This window comes from Peromyscus leucopus, chromosome 15 (assembly GCF_004664715.2).
Source record: "Peromyscus leucopus breed LL Stock chromosome 15, UCI_PerLeu_2.1, whole genome shotgun sequence".
NCBI classification, from domain to species: domain Eukaryota; kingdom Metazoa; phylum Chordata; class Mammalia; order Rodentia; family Cricetidae; genus Peromyscus; species Peromyscus leucopus.
Genome location: NC_051076.1, coordinates 59,294,322 through 59,316,317, shown reverse-complemented (window position 1 = coordinate 59,316,317; position 21,996 = coordinate 59,294,322). Strand labels below are relative to the sequence as shown.

Below are 21,996 nucleotides of genomic sequence, written 5' to 3'. Positions count from 1 at the left end.
GCACTTTTCATTTTGCTAGGCTTCTGTAGTGATTGGATTTATAAATTTGCCAATTTTTAAATTTTAACATTTTTACCTTCTTTGGAGCATGTTTATATGAAACACTGCTATATTCTTGGATATTACATTAATGTATCATTGTGGTTGATGGTTTTAGTTGTCAACTTGACATAGTCTAAAATCATGTGGAAAAAGAGTATCAGTGAAAGATTGTCTAGATCAGGTTGCCTACGGGGGTCTACCTTCATTATGCTAAATGAATAAGGAAAACCTAGGCACCATGGGTGGAAACATTCCCCAGGCAGGGAATCCTGACTGTATAAGACTGAGAACACATACTTGTATGCTTTAATTCATTGTTCTCTGATCCTGACCATGGATATAAGGAGGCCATTTCTCTCAAACTTCTGCGGTGATAGACTACTTTAACATAGAACTGTGAGCTACATAAATCCCTTTTTCACTTAAGTTGCCTTTATTGGAATATTTTCTTATAGCAACAGGAAAGAAAACTAAGACAAAAATATACTCACTTATGAGTATTGTGGCGAACCAGCCACCACTTTTATGGTACTCTTGAGTAGGGAGAAGTGAGAAATATTAGCTAGAAAGAGATATCTAGACAACAAGAGGAAAGACAGAGACACAGGCATAGCTTCAGGAGGGACTGGGTCTGAACCTACCAGCCCTGAACTTTATTAAAAGGGGCTATTTATCACAGTACCAACGGGAGGAGCAAAGACCTCCCCCTTGTAAGATACAGCCAAGTGTAGACCCTTTCAAACACCTGCACTCAGGCCCATGGTTCAATCATCCTCTTTATTCAGACCTGCTGGATAAAGCCACCAGGAGACCTAGAATGGGCTACAATAGAGTATACTTTTATAATTTTTGTATTTTATAAACCTCTGTAAAATAAATTTTATAATACAAATACAATCTTGTTACATAAATGCTAAAAATCAGAAGGCCCCAGTGAAATGTATATATGCGTTGTATAGCAGAAGCAGCCCACTTATGCCAGCCTTTGCTGTAAAGCATTATTTATATAAACCAAGAGAGCTAGCATATCGTCTGGGTTTTTGTATGAAAATGTGATTTCAGTACTTAGGAAACTTATTTTACCAGCAATTTTCCTCTTGAGCCAACAAATGTTTATGAACAAGTCAGATGGAAGAGTTGAAAGGTTCAGAAGCCTGCCAAAGCATGGCAGTTGTTCTACATTTGAATTCCCCAAAGGAAAGAAATTTAGGAGATGATACAGAAAATATCATCTGCCGTCTTCTGTCCCCAGGGCAACTGCTCGGCTATGCCATTGGTGAAACTTCCCATCCTTTACTTTATTTGACTGGCACCTTGTGACTTTTCCCATCAGTGGAGATATGAGATGTTACAATGCTGGTAGTTCAGACTGAGTATGAAGAAATTGAGATAGCTCAGCACAAGTCACTGCATACCTCTGTGGCTGGCTATTCTATGTCATAATTAGTTCAACACTTACCAAGCTTCATGAATATAAAGTTAGCCAATTAATATGGCATCTATTGTAGAGAGAAAAAATGAGCTAAAATCTAAGCTTTTCAATTATACAAAGAAGAAAAGCTTCCCCACCCCTTGGTTCCTTTGAATGTATTTCAAATAACAGTTGTATTGTGTTGTTAGCTGGTTTCACCTTCTAGAGATTTCCATTTCTCTCTGTGCCTTGGAATTATGTTAAAAATAATAAGTCATTGACTAAATTATGGAGTTCTGGGTGCTACAAGAGTGGAATGGGGGCTAATTTAACATTTTGTATATATTTATGTATGTGTGTGTATATATATGTGTGTGTGTGTGTTATACACACTGACACACCTAAACACATACATATACAGTCTTTGTGATTTAGTCTTTATGGTTAATAATACATAAAAACATTTCTCATAGTCCAGAGTAAATTGATTCTAGAATCACCAAAGACAATAAACTGCACAGATACTTAAGTCCTCAATCTAAAACGGCCTACACTGTCACAAAATGCCATGGTGATGTCCTAGCCTGGACTGCAGCTGAGGGCCATGTCTAGATCTGTGGCCCAACCACAGGCAGGGTCTGTGTTGATGCTTATGGCTCCTGTTACCACCAAGTGCTATGCAGATGCCTGGAATCTGGTCAGCCACCTGGGGCCATGTTGGTGTGATCTGGGTGGCCTGTGCTGCCGTCTGGGTCCGTGGTGACATCTGGGCTGAGCTGCTGCCTCAGGCCATGTCTGGGTCCACGGTCCTGCTACAGCTGAGGTCTGTGTTGATGTCTATAGCCATGTTACCCCAGGGAGCCATAGGAACCGTGCATGTTGAAATCTGAGGACTGTGCTGAGTTGGTCCAATTCTTCACTGGCCCTGGGATAGCTGGCCCTGCCCCTTTCTGGACCCTGCAAAGGAGAGCTGGCCTTGCCTCTCATGGGAGAGCACCCCCCCCACCAACCCATTCCCTACCTGAACTCCTGAGAGATGTCCCCAACCCTCACCACAGGTGTGGGAGAGCTGGCCCAGATGGCATGTGCCTAGGAGAGCTGGCTTCACCTCTCACCTGAGGCAGGTGATCCCAGTGGCCCAGACTGATCACTTTGGCTACCACCCAGGCCCACATCCTGGGTCTTGGCCCACCCTAACATCCACCCCATCTGTGACCTGCTGGAGTGTGCCAAGTGTGCTATGAAACCATAGCTGCAGGATCTCCCAGAGGAGTCTCAGTGGGGATCCATTGACAATGGTGTGACAGAAGGCAGAGGCCTTGAAGCAGACCAGTGACGCATTGCAGTGAACACTTTGCAAGTGGGGCTGATGGGACCAAAGGGTGTACTGGGTGACACACCCCTGCTCCCAATGCCACGAGGATGAAGGAAGAGGTGTTGGAGAAGCTGAAAAGACAGAGGAGTGAGGTGGGCTTCTTGTTCATTTTGTTTGTTTTTAATTAATCTGGGGGAGGGATGTAGTAGGGGTGAGGGGCAGATATGGAAGGACCGGGAAGTGAACAGGATTGAGGTGCATGATGTGCAATTCCCAAAGAATTAATAATGAATTATGTTATAAAAAAAGAAAAAGAAATGGTCTAGTATTTACCCATAGCTTATAATACTCTGCAGTGAGCATTAAAATATCTGCAAATTACTTAAAGTATCTAATGTGATGTAATAGCTGTTTTACAACTGTTATACTATGCTGAGAAATACCGACAAGAGGATCTTTGTCTTCCTGACATGATAAAATGGACATTATACTCATGAAATCACAGCTACAGTCATAGGAAATGCACATGGAATAGCTGCTGGTGACAGAGGAGTCATTATTCTCAGGGGTGTGTTCATTGGCACATCGCCCATGTTCCAGCACATTGCCCACGCTATTGAATGCAACCCGCATCAAACTCCATGGTTCACCAGAAACCAAACAGAAAAACACAACATGCCACAAGATGAGCGAGCAAGAAGAGGATGACCCGTGGGGAAGAAGGTAGGGTTCCCTGGTAGTAGGAGGGTGTGTGTGTGTGTGTGTGTGTGTGTGTGTGTGTGTGTGTGTGTGTGTGTGTGTAGGACTGAAACACGTTACATGTGAGAAATTATCAAAAAATAAAGAAAAGTAGAAACATCTGTACATGTCCAGCCCAGACACAGTGATTCCTTTACTGCCTTCACATCTGTGCTGAATCTCCCAAAGAGGGGGCCATGGATATGTGTCTCTGATTATTTTATGCCTTTTCTGATTATTCAGAGAAAAAAGCTTGACTGTTGACAAAGCAAAGGGAGGCTTTATTTTTGTTCCTTTAATTATGAGAAACTTAAGGTCTGCCTCCAAAACCACACAGCTAGAAGCCCTGGCTATGCAGCTTACTGGAGTAACACACTGTCTTTATGACCTCTGTGAACTTTGAATGATGCTGGAATTTGCATGAAGGAGGTGAAGGAACTCTCCAATGCTCTATTTTTCTGGTGTGTTTACTAAGTCCTTCTTGTATTGCCCAGCCCCCTTCCATAATCAAAGCTGCCAGAGGAAACCCAGGTGACCTCCCTAGACTCTTTTAAAAATAAACAACATCTATCTAAGTCATTAAGTATCTCAACCCAAGTTAACACCAACAAATTTGAATTAATTGCCTATAGTATACCTTCTTTCATATTTGTTGAGCATTTTATATTTGGCAGTGATTTCATATGAAAAATCCCTTACATGGTAAGAGAAAAATTTTATATTTTCTGTCTTCTATTTTTCTATAGCCATACAGTCTAAAAATAGGGTACTCTAAGGACAGTCAACACTGGAACCCTGCCTCAAAAACACACAAACAATTTAATTATAACTATGTATATGTGTGTGTGACTCATCTTGTAAGTAATGTTGGCCTTTAAGAAGCAAATATTTATATATAATATAAACTGTATGCATTTTTCCATGATAAAAATATAAATTTTACCTAAATTAATATCATTTAAAACATTTTCTTCCTGGCAGCTGAAATGGCAGTCAGCTTGGTCTTTGTGTTCTTAGTTTTCAACATTTATATATCACATTTAAATCTATGAAGGTAGCCACAGGTTTTCTATGTCATATAATCACAAGGGACTGATAGAGATTTGCATGCAGGCAGATGTTTCGGAGTGGGACTGTTAAGGGCTGTCTCAGTTCCAGGTAGTAAGCGTTTATGCTGTAAAAAGGGGATGACAGTGAATGAGGCTACAGTTAAATCTGATATTTGTCATTATAAGGGGAAAAAATCTGTGGGCAGTTTAAAGTATGCCTAAAGATATTTAGATGGCTAAAGCATACACTAATTGTCAAAGAAATATTTCAATTACACTTCAAACATATTAGCAATTAATGGTTTCTCCTGTGGATTTGAATCATATTAACAGGCAATCAAGATGGATCGCTGTTTAATGGAGAGCCGGAGGCAGAAAATCTATGGAAAATATTAGAGGTGCCTGGTGTCGTATATTTCTGTATCAGAGAATAAACAAGTCATGAAAAAAAGTACAAGGTGGTAGAAGACAGCTTGTAAAATTGACATCAGTGAGAAATAAATGAAGTTTGTGATCTGTTCAGAACTTGGATATTACATGTGGGTCATTAACTGTTAACAAAGGTGCAATACATACCCAAGAACTGTGCAAAGATAGTTGTATCATTTTGGTAGAAACATAAAAAGGGAGGGATTATGGCATGTATCAGCAATGACAGGTCTCTAGAGATCATATTTATAACCAACAAAAACTTGAGCAACAAACTGTATGAAGAATTAAACTGTGAGTTTTTTATTCAACAATAATCACCAAAATAGCACTTTAATCCTGGGTCAATTGATGCAACACTATTTTTTTAAAATATCCATGAAACAAATATGCATCATAAACTATGGAATGCTACATGGGCCACTTTCCAGAGCATGCACAATACTGACACTAGTTGGAATAGATTCAGTGGTAACTGGTTGAAGGATTCAATTGTTCAGGTAATGCGTGTGTGTGATAATTATTCAGATAATTTGTGTGTGTGTGTGTGTGTGTGTGTGTGCGCGCGCGCGCGCGCGTGTGTGCACAGAAGTGCAGATGTGGAGGCCAGAGGTTAAGTTCCAGTGTCTTCCTTAATCACTCTGAACCTTATTTTTTAAGCCAAGGTGTCTCACTGAACCTGAATCTTATTAAGGTAGACTGAGTAGTGAGTGATGCCCAGGGGTCACCTGTCTTGAATCTCCCAGAGCTGGTATTGAAAGCATGCACCACAACACCCAGGGTTTTACATGGGTGCTGGATCAAATCAGATGTTTATTATTGCAAGGGAAATACTTTAACTTACTGATCCATCTCCTAGGCATTCCAGAGAAACATAAAGACTTAGTGATTTCCTATTTGTTCTATCCTGTATCAGGAAAAAAGAATAAGCAGTTGTATAATCAGGAAACGAGTTTGTATGCAAGTTGGATGGTTAGCCTGTTAGATGGAAATCAAACTATGGCCAAAGTTTTCTGTTTGCAACAGAGGCCAGAATAATTTTCTAGAGTCTTTTGGTTTTGAGACACATCGTTAAATGATTTGATGATAGAGGAAGGATGGAAACCCAGCAAATTAAAAATGTCCTTTGGCAGGCAATGAGTCAGACATATGGAGACAAATTAGTGCTGGAGGAACTTTTGAAAAAATATTTAATAAAAACAGAAGTAAATAAGCCTTGATGGGAAAGTAAACTATAGGGCATATCAGTTTTGGGCCATAAGACCATGTGGTATCTTTAGATATCATTCTACAGAATGTCTTCATTTGCCAAGAGAAAACATGACCTAGGAGACAGTGTGTGCCTTAATGTAGGCCTTCACTTAACCAGGTAGAAGGAAGATTTATTAACATAAAATTCAATTCAATTGTGATATTGGGATTGATGCATGGATGGTGTGTGTGTGTGTGTGTGTGTGTGTGTGTGTGTGTGTGTGTTTCAATTAAATGTGATAAGACAGGAACTTCCTTCCTTCTTCCCTTCCTCTTTCCCTCCCTTCCTCCATTCCTTCATTCCTTCTTTCTTCCTTTGTTTCTTATATTATCTCTCCTGTCTCTCTCTCTCACTCCCACTCTCTGTGTCTCTCTCCTCTGTATGCATGTTTCCATCTCTGCCTCCACTGCCACCTCTCTCTCTCCCTCCCTCCCTCCCCTCCTCCCTCCCTCCCTCCCTCCTCCCTCCCTCCCTCCCTTCCTTCCTTCCTCCCTCCCTTCCTTCCGTCCTTCCCGCCCTTCCTCTCTCCCTCTGTGTCTCTCCATCTCTGCCTCTGTCTCCCTTTCCAAATCCCCATACCTTCCTCACTCACCACCATACTCCACTCCACCCCACATCAGAATGTTGGCCTTGAACTTCTGATCCTTCTTGCCCCCAACACCAGAATGGACCACTGGGATTAAAGACATGGGCTACCACACCCATTCTATGTGGTGATGAGAGCCAAATCCACTTTCTTGTGATGCTAGCCCATTACTCTCCCAAGTGAGCTCTCTCCCCTGCTCAGGAAACTCTTATTTTCCTTAAGAACTTTACTTAGAGAAATCCATATGTTTGCATGAATATCAATTTTTTCCACAGTTTTATTTTCTATAAATAAAATGGTAGGGGCCATAACATGGCTCAGTAGATAAATATGCTGACCACTAAGCCTGAGGACCCAAGTTTGATCTCTGGTGCCCAAAGGGTACAAAGAGAACTAAGGTTTACAAGTTGTCCTCTGGCCTCCATGTGTGGGCCATGGAGGCCTGTATACATGCAAAATAAAATAAATTAAAATGTGAAAATAAATTGAACACAATAGTAAGAAATGTGGGGAGCATAATAAAATACACCACTTCATAAAAAGATAGCACCTGTTCATACAGTGTGCCTGCTATTAACCACTGGAGACACAGTGATTTTAAATGCTTTCTTTTCAGTCTTTCATTTTTGAACAGAATGCTTTGTTCTACACACATGTACAAACGACCGTGTAATTTCTTGAAATTACAGCTTGGTCTGCTTTGTAAAGGTTGATGTAAAAATACTCTTGACAGTTTCTAACCTAATATGCTACATGAACTCTTTTGTTCCTTCACAGACAGTAGGCAAAGGATAATTTAAAAACCACTGGGAGAAAACTCACTAACTTTGGAGGGGATATGTGATGCCAATGTTTATAACCAAGATAAACTAATATTCTGGAGTTAGGGTCAGAACTTGGACCCTTACCACCCCCTTACAAGCCATGCTTGGTCACTCATCCTGAAAAGTCTAATTAAAGTCACAACTAGTTGTGTGCAGAAAAAGAGACTTATTAAATGTGGCTGTGTAGGCAAGAAGAAAGAGTTCTAAAAACCACCAAGTCTGTCCTCAAGGTCCACCCACCCTGCATAGGGTTTATGTTTAAATAGAGAACTATACATAGGGAGTACTGGCCAAGGTATAGTCCTACCCATCCACTGTCTCAGTTCCTCTCTACCCTACGATGGTCTGGCAAGTTGTGAATACCATGTGTAATTTCTTTCAGGAAGACAAGATCCTACTCTAGCTGGCTTCAGGCTTCAGTCTGTTCTTTCTCCCACCATGAGGTTCCTTGGAAAATTCCAGTGTTTCTGAGAGTGCATTGTTTCTGAGAGCCAAAGAGGGGAGTCCATGTGTCTGTGTAGAATCCTTTTGTTCCTGACCAACATGATTTCATCATGGTGTAGGTTTCAAATTGAGAAATTGGTGTCAGAGTGAGCAGCTGGAGCACTAGTCTTCCTCTGATGGTCCCAGGATTGTGGCTTTGGGGCCTCCTCTTGAGCTCTATGGTAGCATCTTACATAAGACCCATTGTGAGACTTCATGTCTAATTGTCCCATTGCCTCTCCTTGAGTTCCTGAGCAAAGGTCCATTTTCTTCTGATCTTTGTTTATGCCACACTATTGTTTATCAAATTTGATTCTAGTGATAGGGTAGACCAGGAAATTCTCTTTAATCAGTATTGGATACTTAGCAATGGAAAAACCTGCTAGATGCCTGGAAGTCCTCCTTCCATGCCAATAAGATACACCTCCACACATGCCAGCCCCATGTATGGCACATGGGGTAGAGAGGTAAGTTTTTTGTTATTGTTGTTGTTTCTAAGAGATAAGTCCACCTGCAAGCACTGCTTAATACATTGAAAACTTGAACGGAGAACCCGGAGTTTGTGCTGGATTTGAATGGGTTTGAGAAGTGCTGCTTAGTCATTTTGGAGAACAAGGGAAGCATGGATTTCTGCAGCTTCCTTCGCCGATTCTGACAAACACAGATGCCTTCTCTACTCACTTCTTCCTTCCCTCTATCCCACTTGCCTGCTATTGTAGGGTCTGTTACTATTCAGTATAAGTAGTCACTGGTAACTATCACTTCTGTGCACAGACACGTCCAGATCATTTTCATTTGAGGGTATGGCAATCCATTAAATTGATATCGTGCACAGAACCTACAAAACTACTATCAATGAAAATAAAACTATACAGACACAGTTGATGTAGGTGTGGCTCTGCCTAACTCTGTCCTTCAAAACAGCAACACTGTATTAAACTCAGACCTACAGGTCAGTGTATATGCAGGAGAATTGTGGGTCCATGAGATGGCTTAGCAGATAAAAGCTCATGCTAAGCAAGGCTAATGACATGCCTCCCACTGTGGAAGGAGAGAATCAACTCCTACAAGTTCTGCTCTCTCTCTCTCACCCACCTCTCTCCCACCCCTTGTGTGTGTGCATTCGCACGTGTGTGTACACACACACACACACACACACACACACACACACAGAGTAATGATTAACTTTGTCAGCCAGCTGGGAATCACCTGGAACAAGAGTCACAGTGAAGGATTGGCTACACTGGATTGGACTAAGGGCATGCTTGTGGAAGACTGTTAATTGATGTGGGAAGGTCCTATCTACTGTGGGTGCCACTGTTACCTAGGCAGGAGATCCTGAACTATGTTGAGAGTGGAGAAGTTGAGAAGAGTATTCTCTTCTTGGATGATGTGATCAGCTGTCCCTGCTTTGACTTTCCCAGAAAGATGGCCAGTGACCTGGAGTTATACACTGAAATAAGGCCCTTTCTCCTGTAAGTTACTTTTGCCAGGATATTTTATCAAAGCAACAGAAATGAAATGGGAGCATACATAAATACACTAAGAGCAACTTTAAAACGATCTCTTCTGCTCTCAAGCAGGTGACATGGGCCATTCTGCTATCTTCCTGTTTCCTCACTGATGAGCAGCCATGAAATCTCCCTCCCAAGTCTGTTCTGAGTCTCAGCTTTCGTCTGTTCTGCTCTCAGCACTCCAGTTGGAGTCCTCATTGCCTTTGCTGTCACCATTTCCCCACTGCCTGCCTCTGTTTCTAGCCTGTGACTTGGATAAAGCACAGGCTTAATTCTCTGTCTTACCCCATTCTCTGCCACAGCGCCAGCCTGTGTTGTTTCCATGCATAAAGTAATCACACAGTTCATTTTTTTCCTAGCATATATAACACATATGCTGTTGTTTGTTAATTTTATAAACATCTAAGCAACTCCTGCTTTTCAAAAACCAGATGGGAGACTCTCTAGACCGAGATTAGAGTAGGTGAATGAAAGAATCGGCAAAATCCTTGTGTTTTGTGGAACCTGTATTTTCCTGGGATGGTCAGTCAATACAAATTCAAATCTTGATGCATCCCACTGCAGATGATGTTAGGTGGATGGGTGCTATTAAAAAAAAGTCATAGCAGGGTGGTGTGAGAATGAAAGTGGTAATACACAGCCCTTTGCAAAGTAATTTATGTCACTTTATTGTGATCATTATTGTAAGGTATCAGATTTTCACTAGGAAAGCCTATAGGTTGACTTGCCCTCCTAATACAGATGATGAACAATTCGTGTTTAAATAACCTGCCCTGCCTCAGACCAGCAGTAAGAAGCGGGAGACCTTCCAGATGGAGACCATCTTCCTATTTGAAAAGTGAGTCTTTACTGCATTTCTCCAGGAGCTCTCCTTATTCATGGGTTTATGCTGAAGCTTGGCAAGCAGTGTCTGTAAATTGTTTGTGTTATACAGCACCCTTATAATGAACTTTAATTCTGGAACTTTCCATTGAACGTTTTTGGCTCTGGCTGAGTTTTCATGGGGTGGTGGTGGTAGTAAAACTATGGTGATAGGGAATATCTGTCCAGTGGATCAGACCTTTAATATAGCAAAGTTGCAGCTGAGGCCCGAAAGAGAGACATTAAGCTTTATGTCCTATTTGCTATTTAAACAGTAGATATCCTCCCTCATTTTAATCCCTTTAAATTAGTTTATTTACACATTTCCTGTGATCGTTGCATATGTGTTGGTAATGATTTTGATTTTGTTCAGCCCACATCTGCTCTCCTGCCCCTTCCTGATGAAACTAACTTCCCAACACATTTGGCTCCTGCTTGCATTTCTTTCTGTGGTGTGTGACCCGCTGAGTTGCTTGCATGAACATGGATGTGTGTGTGTGTGTGTATGTGTGTGTTGTGTATATGTGTGTGTGTGTGTGCGCGTGTGTGCGTGCGTGCGTGCATGTGTGTGTGTGTGTGTGTGTGTGTGTGTGTGTGTGTGTGTTGTGGGGGAGGTGTAACTTACTGGAGTGTGGGCAACTTATCAATGGCTACAACACTGGAGAAAGTGATACATCTTCCCCTAGAAACCAATGACTGTCAATATCCCCCAGAGGAAGGTGGGGCCTCACGAATCCCTCCTCCTTCCGTCCATTATGAAATTTTGATTGGCTCAGTTTTATGTGGGTCTTTTGAGGGTTACCACAGTTATAGTGAGTTCATAAGGGAAACAGCTTCTTCCTGTCCAGAAGACATCTTTTCTGCCTTCCCCTCTCTCATCTCTTCTGTCCCTTGTCCCCCCTCTTGTGATGTTCCTGAGCTTTAGAGGTGGTAGTATAGATGTCTCATTTAGAGCTGAGTACTTCGCTGCCATTGGTGCTTGCTTCTTTGACTGATAGTCTCTGCATTAACTGTAGCTCAGTGCAATAGACTCTGCTCTGGGAGAGACTGAAGGTCTTTCTCTGAACATACAGTTGTCAACATAATTGAGGTGATATGACATTTCAATACATGCAGACATAGTGTTCATGTTAAAAAGGGGTTATCTTCTTTAGATTATTTCTTTATGGCAGAACTAATCTTTAGAAATTTATTATCATTTCCCGAGTGATCCTGGTACATTAGTGCATTAGAACTTCTTATGTATCTGTATGTTTGTGTATTGTGCACTGTGATGCATGTGTGTGAAGAACAGAGGTCAACATTAGTTTTCTTCCCCAGTAGTTCCTCACCTTGATTTTTAAGATAGGGTCACTTCACTGTTTTTGTTTAACCCATATCTTGCTGATTTAGCTAGAGTGGCAAGCCAGTGAGCCTCCAGGGTCCTCTTGTCTCTACCTCTACAGTGTCGGTGTAATGGACACATATTAACAATCCTGGCCTTTTTACATGGATGCTGGGGACTGAGCGAAGGTCATTATGCTTGTGCAGTAAGAACTTGATAAATTGAGGCATTTTCCCAGCCCAGAACATCTTCCTCCTATCTAACAGCAGAAGTACCCACCAGTTACCCTTTCTCCATCTCTTTCTTCTCTGCTTTGCACAGTCTTTGGTACCCAGGGAGCCCTTCCTTTATTATCAGCTTGATCTGCCTGAGCACCTGTGAAGTGTTGTGGGGGGCAGGGCTTGGTCATGAGGATTAGTCTGAAGGATACTGAAGGATATTTAGTACCTCTAACCTGCATCCATTAAATTCCAGTACCTACTCTCGTTATAAATATAATAATAATAATAATAATAATAATAATAATAATAATAATTCCAGACATTGGGGCATTGTCTACAGTCTCTAGGGGGCAATATCTGTCCTGGCTACAAACTTCGGCCTGATAGCAACCTCTGTCTTTGCAGCTGTCCAGCTGTCCAGCTGTCCTTCTGTCCTTGCAGCTGTCAGGTGGTCTCTACTTCAATTGTTCTGGTGTTCTTTCTCATGTTTTCCCACAGGCACAACAAGCTTTCTTCTCTCCTCTAGTTTTGAATCCCACCCTTCCTCCAGACTCAGCTGGGAGTTCAGCTACTGTTCCCAGGCTTCTCTCAGCACAGGAGCCCATCTCATGTCTTCTAATGCTGGCCTCCTGCTGGGATTCTTTCCCACTGGGTAATTGCCATGCTTATTCACTAACTGAGACCACTGGTAATTATTACAGAGTTTATACTGTTTCATCTGTACTAGGTTATAAATTATTTGCAAAGAGAGAGCGTGTCTTACTTACCCTTCCATCTTCATGGAGCACCTAAAAAAATCATTAAGTAGTGGCATTTCATTGTGTTGCTGTGGCAAATACCATGACCAAAAGCAATTTAAGGGAGTAAAGGTTTTGTTTTAGCTTGCAAGTTACAATCCATCATCAAGGGAGCTCAGGGCAGGAATTCAAGCAGCAACGTGAAGCAGAAATCATGGAGTGCTGTTTTCTCTGTCCACTTGCTCCCTGGCTCTGTTTCTGGCTTGCTTGGGCTCATGTGCACCAAGTTCCTTATATAATACAAGAATACTCACCTGGGGAATGGTACTACCCACAATAGCCTTGGCCTTGCTATGTCAATTAACAATCAAGAGAATCTCCCACAGAAGTGCCAATAGACCAACCTGTTTAAGGCAATACTCAATTGAAACTCCATTCTTTCAGGTACTTCTAGGCTGTGCCAAGTTGACAGTACCAACTAGGGCAATGTAGCATAAGCAAACAAAAGTTTCAACTATGCTATCAGTAGTCAAGAGTGTTAAATAAAACAAATGGTATGGCTTTCATCACAGTCAGTGGTTTTGGAAAAGTCTATTTTTACCCTCTCAATCTGTAGTTCAAGTGTACTGTAGACCATGGCAATTCTATCACTGAAATCAAGTTTATACAGTTACCGTTGCTGAAAGAAGATTTCAGTTCAACATGATCTAGAATTTGGAGTAGAAATACTTTAAATGTCTGGTCTACTTCAGCGAGGAAAAGAAGATTTCAGTTCAACATGATCTAGAATTTGGAGTAGAAATACTTTAAATGTCTGGTCTGCTTCAGCGAGGATTTTTCGACTTAATCACCAGGAGTTTGTGCAAAAGATAGCTGAATTACCACTGACGACCTTGGACTTGATTGTCTTTTGGTAACAAAGTCCTTTGAAGGAAATTTGTAGGGAAAAAAATCCATGTTAAGTTATGAAACATGCCTCTTTTTCTAGAGGCTGACAGCTGAGTTTTAGTTTTGAAGGGAAGGTTAGCAGATTAATAGGAAAGCCTGAACGGTCGATTCTTTCTCTGTCTAAATGCAACTTGTTATTCAGAATGTATCAGGTTGTTCAGTGAGTTCAGTACCTGTGTGGCATTCAGGTAGGTATTAAACGTTGGAGAACTAAACCCAAGGTCCTTTTAATGACATTGGAGAGGTGTGTGTGACCCAGAGCTCTCTGCTTCCCCTGGATGGAGGCAGCTCAGGTTCCCCACTGTGTCCACGGGGTTCATGATGGATGGCTGTCATGGTCTCATTGGCATATTTAGCAGGCTGTTTTGGGATTTCTCGAACAATGTGGCTCACTGTCTCTCCAAACTCAACTCCTTTAAATAACAAAGCTAATTATATGCTTTCCCAGTGTAGCAGTGCTGCGTATGCTACCTAGGGTATGTACTTACCTAAGCTCACACAAGCCTCAAGGAATTCAGCATTAAATTCCATGGCACTCAGGAAGATTTACATTAGCATCTCATGATAATTCTGCCTGAACACATCTTTATGATAGTCCTTGTAGTTTCATGGGTTTTTATGTAGTCCATGTCCCTTGGTGGCTACCTGTCAACCCACTCTCATTTTAAAAACATATTCTCTATACTCTGCCCTCTGTCCTGACTCAAGGAGGGCTCTAGGAGCCAGGCAGGAGCATGTGACTTGTTTCTTCAGGGCAGGAACTGGGACAACCACATGATCTCCTGGGACTCAGGGTTAAAGACAGAAGAGTTAGCCTCTGCTAATCACAAATACAACATAAACTTTGGGTGATAGAGAGCAAAGTTCCATTGGATTCTTGCTGGGAAGGCAGAAAGCATGGAAGCAAAAATCAAGTAGACGTATAAAGACAGTGATTGCTTTCCAGAACTTTCTGGTTTTCTGCTCTAATTCTTTTGGGAGACTTGGCTATGTGTGCTGCCATGAAGTTTCCTTGCTGGCATAAATATCATTAAAATGTGTTGGGGTTGTCTCTTTGTATAAATAAAACACTGATTGGCCAGTAGCCAGGCAGGAAGTATAGTATAGGCGGGACAAATGGAGAGGAGAATTCTGGGAACAGGAAGGCTGAGTCAGGAGTCACCAGCCAGACATAGAAGCAAGATGTAAAAGTACTGGTAAGCCACAAGCCACATAGCAACTTTCAGATTAATAGAAATGGGTTAATTTAAGATATAAGAGCTAGTCAATAGTTATCCTGAGCTAGTAGGCTGTGGAACTGTGGGGGCCAAGTGGGACTGGAGAAAACTCTCCAGCTACACACATGATCCTTTTTTTTTTTTTTAAGCTTATACTGGTTAACTCTGTTTCTGTCACAGAAGGGAGGGGGCAGGCACATTTCTTCTGGTTTTCTAATGAGAAAATTGAAGTGTAAAGGTACTTCCTTCAGCATGTCTTGGCTGGTACTCTTCCCAGTCAGGAGTCCAGCTCCTGTTCATATTCTATGTCTGAAATTAGTCATGTAGGTGTGGTTTCCAAAGCACAGTTTAGATCAGATGTTTGACATTGTTCTGGGTCCTCATGCTGCTGCTGCCACTGCTGCTGCCTGAGTTCAGGGCTGGCTCATTGCTGAGGTCACATTTCCTCACCTACTACTCAGGAGTGAACATTCTCTGCAGCATCCGTAACAGCCATGGCTGCTTGCTTACAACTATCCCCACAGCTTAATGTTTTCAATTATTTTCAGCCCTGGAGTACTTTTACTCAGTCCATTAAAGTTTAAACACCTGTCTCCCTCAGATGCTTCACAGCTCAGAACTGGCCCCTCCCTTACCCATTCCTGTGGTGTAAGGGTGGATGGTGCCTGATCTTGATTGTCATGACAACCAGCCATGAAGTGCCTCATAAACCCATCCCAGAATCAGATCTCTGCCTCCCTAAAACTCATCTCACAGCATTTCCATTCTTGCTGTCTGTATCCAGTCCACATGGCCATTTTCTCAGTCTTTGACACCATCATAAGATTCTCCCTTCTTATCCCTGGAGTTCTGAGAATGCGGTTTGCCCAGTCTGTAACAAAAAACTTACCTCTCGGCTTTCTACTCTCTCCTTGACCTGTAGGCTTGGTTCTGTTCCCCAGACTCCACCTTGTTGCTCCACTTCCTGCAAAAGTAATGCCAGTCTCTCCTGCTGAACTGCAGACTCTCAGCATGCAGTGGCCCTGGTCTTGTCATTCCACTAGACTCCAAGCCTAGCACAGATGATGATGCAGAGCAAGTAAAATGACTTAGAGGCTTAGGACAGATGCTTAGTCGGTAAAGTACTTGCCACACAAGCATGGGGGACAAAGTCCTGATCCCTAGAACCCACTAAAAAAAGAAAATGGACAACAAGTCGTGCTGTAATCTTATAACTTGGGAAAAGGAGGGTAGACAAGAGGACCCCTGGAGCCCACTGGACAGCCAGTCTAGCCAATTGGTGACTTCTGGTTCTACTGAGTAGAGCAATAGCAGAGCAGAGACCCAATGTTACCTACACATACACACACACATTGACCTACTGACTATCATGAACACACACACACAGCTTAGATAACTAAAGTACACATAATTTTTATACTTAGCGCCAGATGCCCAAGATATCATCTTGCTACAACTCAACATTGTTTTGGAGTCTGAATTACCTGTTGACTACTAGAATAGTCAACTGGAGTCTCCCACTCCATGAGGTTGTACCCTAACACCGTGGCCTTCTGGTCACCAAGCATGTGTCCTCTGAGATTACTGCTGAGATATCCATTGTCTTGGAACTTTCTGCTTCATCAGAGTCATGAATGAAATGGAAGTATCAGTGGAGAAGGGAAATTTGAGGCCTCTAAGCTTGTCACTCTGCCCTTGACAGATATGAGGCAGTCGTGTTTCATATTTAATTTCCTTGGGATTTCATTCTGCTTGGATGTCCACCTATCTGGTAGCAGTCAGTCTTTGGAGAATTTTTTGCAGAATGAAATCTCTCCCCTGCTAAATTATCCCTATGTTGAAGAGTCCCTTCCAAACTGTGGGAGCCCCTCATGCTCCCTGCTTTCTGATTCCTTATTCTGTTCCCCAAATGCCTGCTATTCTCAATGTTGCTGTCAAAAGTCTACCTGGATGTCTTTTAAATACCAGAAACATATCACACAGGTGTTAGGTAGGAGAAGAATGGAAAGGTTTCTCCTTTGTAGCGCAGCAGTGGGTGAAAAAATCAGCCCAACCAACCTTATATGTGAGTCTGACTGTTTGTGCCCGGTGCTCTCACAGTCAGAGAGAGCTGTGTGTTAGACATGAAGCTGTGAGCTTCAGGGGGAAATTATATTCCACCTTCACAAGATCTCTCGAAAGTAGGTAGTCATTTCAGAGATGAGAAAATGGAGGGGTTGTCATATGAGAAGGTCGCATGTGAGGATACACACCCAGCTGGGGTGACCTCACACTCTGCTTATCTGGCTTCTACTACTGTGCCCTTCTAATACTAATGAAGGCTTGATGGGTGAATCATTTGGCAGATGAACCTCCTAAAAGTATTCCTAATCTTGTAACATGTAATTCCTATCCCTGGGACTTTTTCAGAATGGTAGCCCAATTTTTGTTGTTTAAACTCAGAAGCTAACAATACATGAGAGATTTTGTGGATATGGTGGAAATCAGAAGGGCCTTTTGGCTAGTTGGTGCAACTTTGACCTCAGTTAGGAATAACAGAGTATATGTACTTACTTGTTGAGCAAATGAGACACACACTCATCTCTAATTAAAGCACTCACTCAACAGTACCTGACTGTAAAGCTGCCCTAGGAAGCTCTGAGCTGGGTTCAGAGGCAGGCTGCAAGTACTTCCTCATTCTGTCTGGTGTTTGAGTCTCACAGGCATTTCTGAGGTTTATTTCATTAAGACAATAATATGCTTGGGCAGGAGACATTCTCTGGGAATATTAGATGGTATATGAAGTGTGTCTAGACATGGTAATGCACCTTAATGTATTACTGCAGCTTGAATTTGACCACAGTTCTGTAGGTGAACTTATTAAATAGGAAACCACTGGTGTTTCAATTTAGCCTCTGGATTAATCAAGTACACAATGTAAATACTTTCCCAAATGCTCCTAAATATTGAGATTAATATGAAAGACAGTGAAAGCTTTTAATTCTTCACCCTAAGTACTAGAGGTCAGACACTTTTCAAAATGCAACTACTTTACATTTTTACAAATGTAATACAGTGAGTGTATTTATGTTATAGAGCACCTAGGCATGCTGTAATCAGTCACGCTCGTACTTCCACTCCATAATACAAGAATATTTATTTCAAGTGTGAATTTCCATGGCATGTGCCTTCTGAACTAGGATCAGCAAATGAAAGTGTGTGTGTGTGTGTGTGTGTGTGTGTGTGTGTGTGTGTGTGTGTCCCCGTCCGTGTCCCTGGTATTGTGGGTGAAAGGTCATGGAGCCATAATATGCAGTTATTATTCTTAACTAGAAATAGGCAACAACTGTGAAAATGAAAAATGGGATTGGAGTTGAAGATAGAGTTGAAGTGGAAAGAAGGACTCCTGTGAAGAGTGAAGAGATTGGAAGCATGGCAAATAGCTCATGACATTCAGACAAAGGACTGTTGACACTAGCCAGGAGGACAGCAGGGGAGTTTGGTCCATGCAAAGCAGGCAAGAGCTTGTAGGTAGGGTCTGATGACCTGGTTTTTATGTAGTCACAGTGGGGGATGTCATTTTCTCAGTGGCAGAAGAACAATAGAGGGGCAAATCTGAACATATAAAACAGCTTGTCAAGGAGTTAATTCTCAGGCTTTCCTGTGGACTGTCATTCAAACAAGCTTTGTCAGTCTCTCAGGCCTCACCATCCTTTCTCTAAGCTGTAATAAGTGGTGTCTCACCCTGAACAATACTTACATGATTTTTAAAATTCGACTTTAAAGAGTTGCACAAAGCCACTCTCTAACTTTTAAAGATCTCACTGGGAATGTCCAAATCCTTTCTTCTTCCAATTTGGGGCATTTGAGTTCAGAGTTAACACTGTATCTTAGCTTGCACTATTAAATTTCCATGTGTCCCGACAGGGCAAGAGCTGTTACCAGCGTCTGTCAGGCCTAAGGAAACATGCTTTGTGTCTTATTTTCAATTTCTTCAGTGGCAATGCCTTCCTTTCATGGGTCAGAACTTTGATCTTTCTCTCTATCTTTAGATGTAGATGGCTGTTGCTGAAAGTAGATCTTCAATTCTCTTTTTTAAAAATTACACACACACACACACACACACACACATCTTTAAATATAATGAAAATTCAGTGTATCTAAGTCTTATTTTAGATTATTATTAAATTCAAAAATAACACAGATAAAATTTTAAGCTTGTTAACTTTTCATAATATTGAAACCAATTTCTCTGTAACACCACTCAAGAGTTATTATATTTTTCTGCAATTCATAAGATCAGAAAGTGTACTTACTTCTTATTAATGCTTTAATCTCAGAATAAAATAAATGATGGCTTCAAAACGATGCTTTACCTGTTAGTAATAAGATTACAAAGACCATAGCTGATCAAAGGCAAAGAAACCTCTATGAGCGTGCAAGTCCCAAGAATAAACTGAGATCATTTGTGAAATCATACATCTACCTCAGATCATCAAAACCCCTGTAAAAGAATAAGGATAACACATATTCCTTCATTCTCTAAGGATACTATCATCACGCAGCATAGAGCTCTGGATAAAGCCATTGGACTGGTTTGCAGAGGATTCAATTTGCACGCTTCAGGGCACCTGTGGAATAAGAAGGCAAACACAGAAGAGTTACTTTAGGAAGCTATACTTGAAGTAAAGTACATGCTATTTTTATAATCAGTCTCTTGAGCATTGACCATTATTGAGTAATCATTAGCCTTGAAAAAAAATAAAAAGAATGACCTCATCCTTATGTGCTGGAATCTATTCCCAGTATTTTCCGTCTGTACAACTTTCCTTGGTGAATTTTTCACAGTTTCCTCTCAGTCTTTCTAAAACTGAATTCAGATTCTTTCCTTCACAAATTTACTATGTTTTTTTTTTCCTTCTTTCCAATTTCTGGGCATTACTGGAAACTCAGTTATCTAAAGATACACAGAGTCCCAATTATGACTCTTGTTGTGCCCAGCCTCATTCCAGCAAGGCACTGAATACTTTAATCTCTTGCTTTAAAAGAATCCTCAAATACCTTCTCTTAACAGTTAGAATGTACCCATCATTCTCTGTGTACTTTCCAGGGACACCAGCTCCCTCTCTCCTAACACCCACCCCTTCGCCTTTCTCCCATTTCAAATAGTGCTCCCAGCTCCTTGACCCATTCTTTATCACACTCTTCTAAGAGGTACGGTAGTTTTCTATAATGGTAGTTGATTTCTTTGGTTTTCCCCCATCATTCAACTGAAAACTCTTATTTGTGTTTCCAGTTTTAACACAATGCTTGGTACTCAATGTGTACTTGAGTAAATGAAAAGAGAGACTCACATGATCTAATCATCTTCCACTTTGAAGTCCTTCTGTGGCTTCAAGTAACCTTCAATAGCTTCTAGCCCCCACTTGACAAAGGTAACCTCCTACCCTGTTCTTGGCAATGCTTCTAGAATGCTGCTGAAGAATTGTGAACACTCCATGGACATATATAATGCTGTACCTTTGAGTTGACCTAAGAAACTTCCATATACCCTGCAAGCCTGCTGTGATACGTTGTCTTTGAGAAGCCTTAAACTCTTTGTATATTTCTTTACTTAATATTCCTATATTATTATATTGTAAGAATCATTTTAATTATTGGGCCTTAGAATATAGCTTATTGACTGGCATCCATATAGACTCTCCTTAAATGTTGTTTGGCTAAATGATTATGCCCCAAATTAAGACTATTGTAGTCTCTAGAAGCACAGGTTTTGGTGACAGGAAAATAAAAGTGTTTGGATGCTGACCCTGATAGCTCCAGGTGGGCGACCTTACTTGAACTGTGTCACAGCTCTGGTCTTGAGATTACCTACCTATAAACAGATGTGATAATTCCTGCCTGAGGTTTGTACGGATTAAGTAGGGATCATGAAGACGCCAGGTGTAGCACTAGGAACATACAGTTGTACAACAAATGATAACTTGTTATCACGAGTGTGGAAATACAGCCCAAAGTATGAAATACTTACAGTTGGGTTCAGTTTTCAAGACTCTGATTAAAGCAGATGGTACCTGGGCACTAGGCAGGATGGGATAGCAGGAACAAGAGTTCATGGGTGGTACAAACGGTGTTCCAGCTTGAGAGTAGCCATCTCACAAAGTCCAGAGATAAAGGAAGCCAGGTGGTAGAGGGCCTTTGACAGACTGAGGGGTAGAGATTTCCTTCCAGACCAGTTCCTCTGCTCTAACCCCTTTCCAGTTATCCCTTCTTGTTTTCTCAAATCTGATCCCATTTTTGTGCATTTGAAGGAACTCACCTCACTCCAGTGGCAGCAAACGTGCCTAACAAGTTACACTGTGCAGGGATAGGGATATCCTGTCCCTTGCTCAGATGCTAATCACAACAGTCACCAAGAACAGCAGGAACCTCTGGACCCTGCAGTTCCTTCCCCAGTGCTCCAGACCCCAGGCCTCCCTCCCCATCTGCCTCCAGCGACCCCTCCACATGGCAGGCAGCCAGGCATGCAGAGGAGCCCGGAGCACTTTCTTTCTGGGGCGTCTGCCTCAGCTTGGTTTCATTTGTCAAGTTGTCAAAGAGAGAACCTTCAGCACCCATCGTCACGTGAATGATTGCCATCACCACTCATTATCATGCTACATGGCACCGCTCGTGCAGAAGAAGGAAACATGGTAGTCTGAAATAAGTCACCTTCATTTCAGACATTTTTCTTTCTTAAGAAGAGAATTTGAGGGAGACATGTGTATCTTTACCTGGAGACAGCTGCATGTTAGCAGTCTAGAGAGAACAATGCATTTCTGTAAACAGTTTGTCACAACTGGTTAGTTCTTAATCCCCCAGAGGCTTCATTACCTTTTTTGGAATTACAACATTATTAGAATAGCAATGTGTGTTGTTGCAGAAGTGGGCTTTCTGGAAGTAGTTTTGTGAAGCCATCATCCCAATGACTCAAATTTAGCTACATTTTTAGCCATTTGGGTAAAGGCTTCTAGCTGTCTGTCCAGTGATTTGCCCAGCAGCCTCTGGTGGGCTCTGATACTTGGAA

General features: G+C 41.7%; 1 protein-coding gene and 1 long non-coding RNA gene across 3 annotated transcripts in view; one reads left to right on the top strand and one right to left on the bottom strand.

Annotated features, from left to right (window-relative positions):
• Positions 1-21,996, top strand: part of Thsd7b (thrombospondin type 1 domain containing 7B) — an 848,740-nt gene that overhangs the window by 249,518 nt on the left and 577,226 nt on the right. The gene's annotated exons all lie outside the window — the stretch shown is intronic.
• LOC119089165 lies at positions 12,322-21,259 on the bottom strand. The gene is made up of 5 exons (XR_005093032.1): positions 20,285-21,259; positions 19,417-19,561; positions 19,247-19,306; positions 15,841-16,003; positions 12,322-12,837 (listed from the first exon to the last, which is right to left on the bottom strand). It is a non-coding gene; the product is annotated as an uncharacterized LOC119089165 (long non-coding RNA).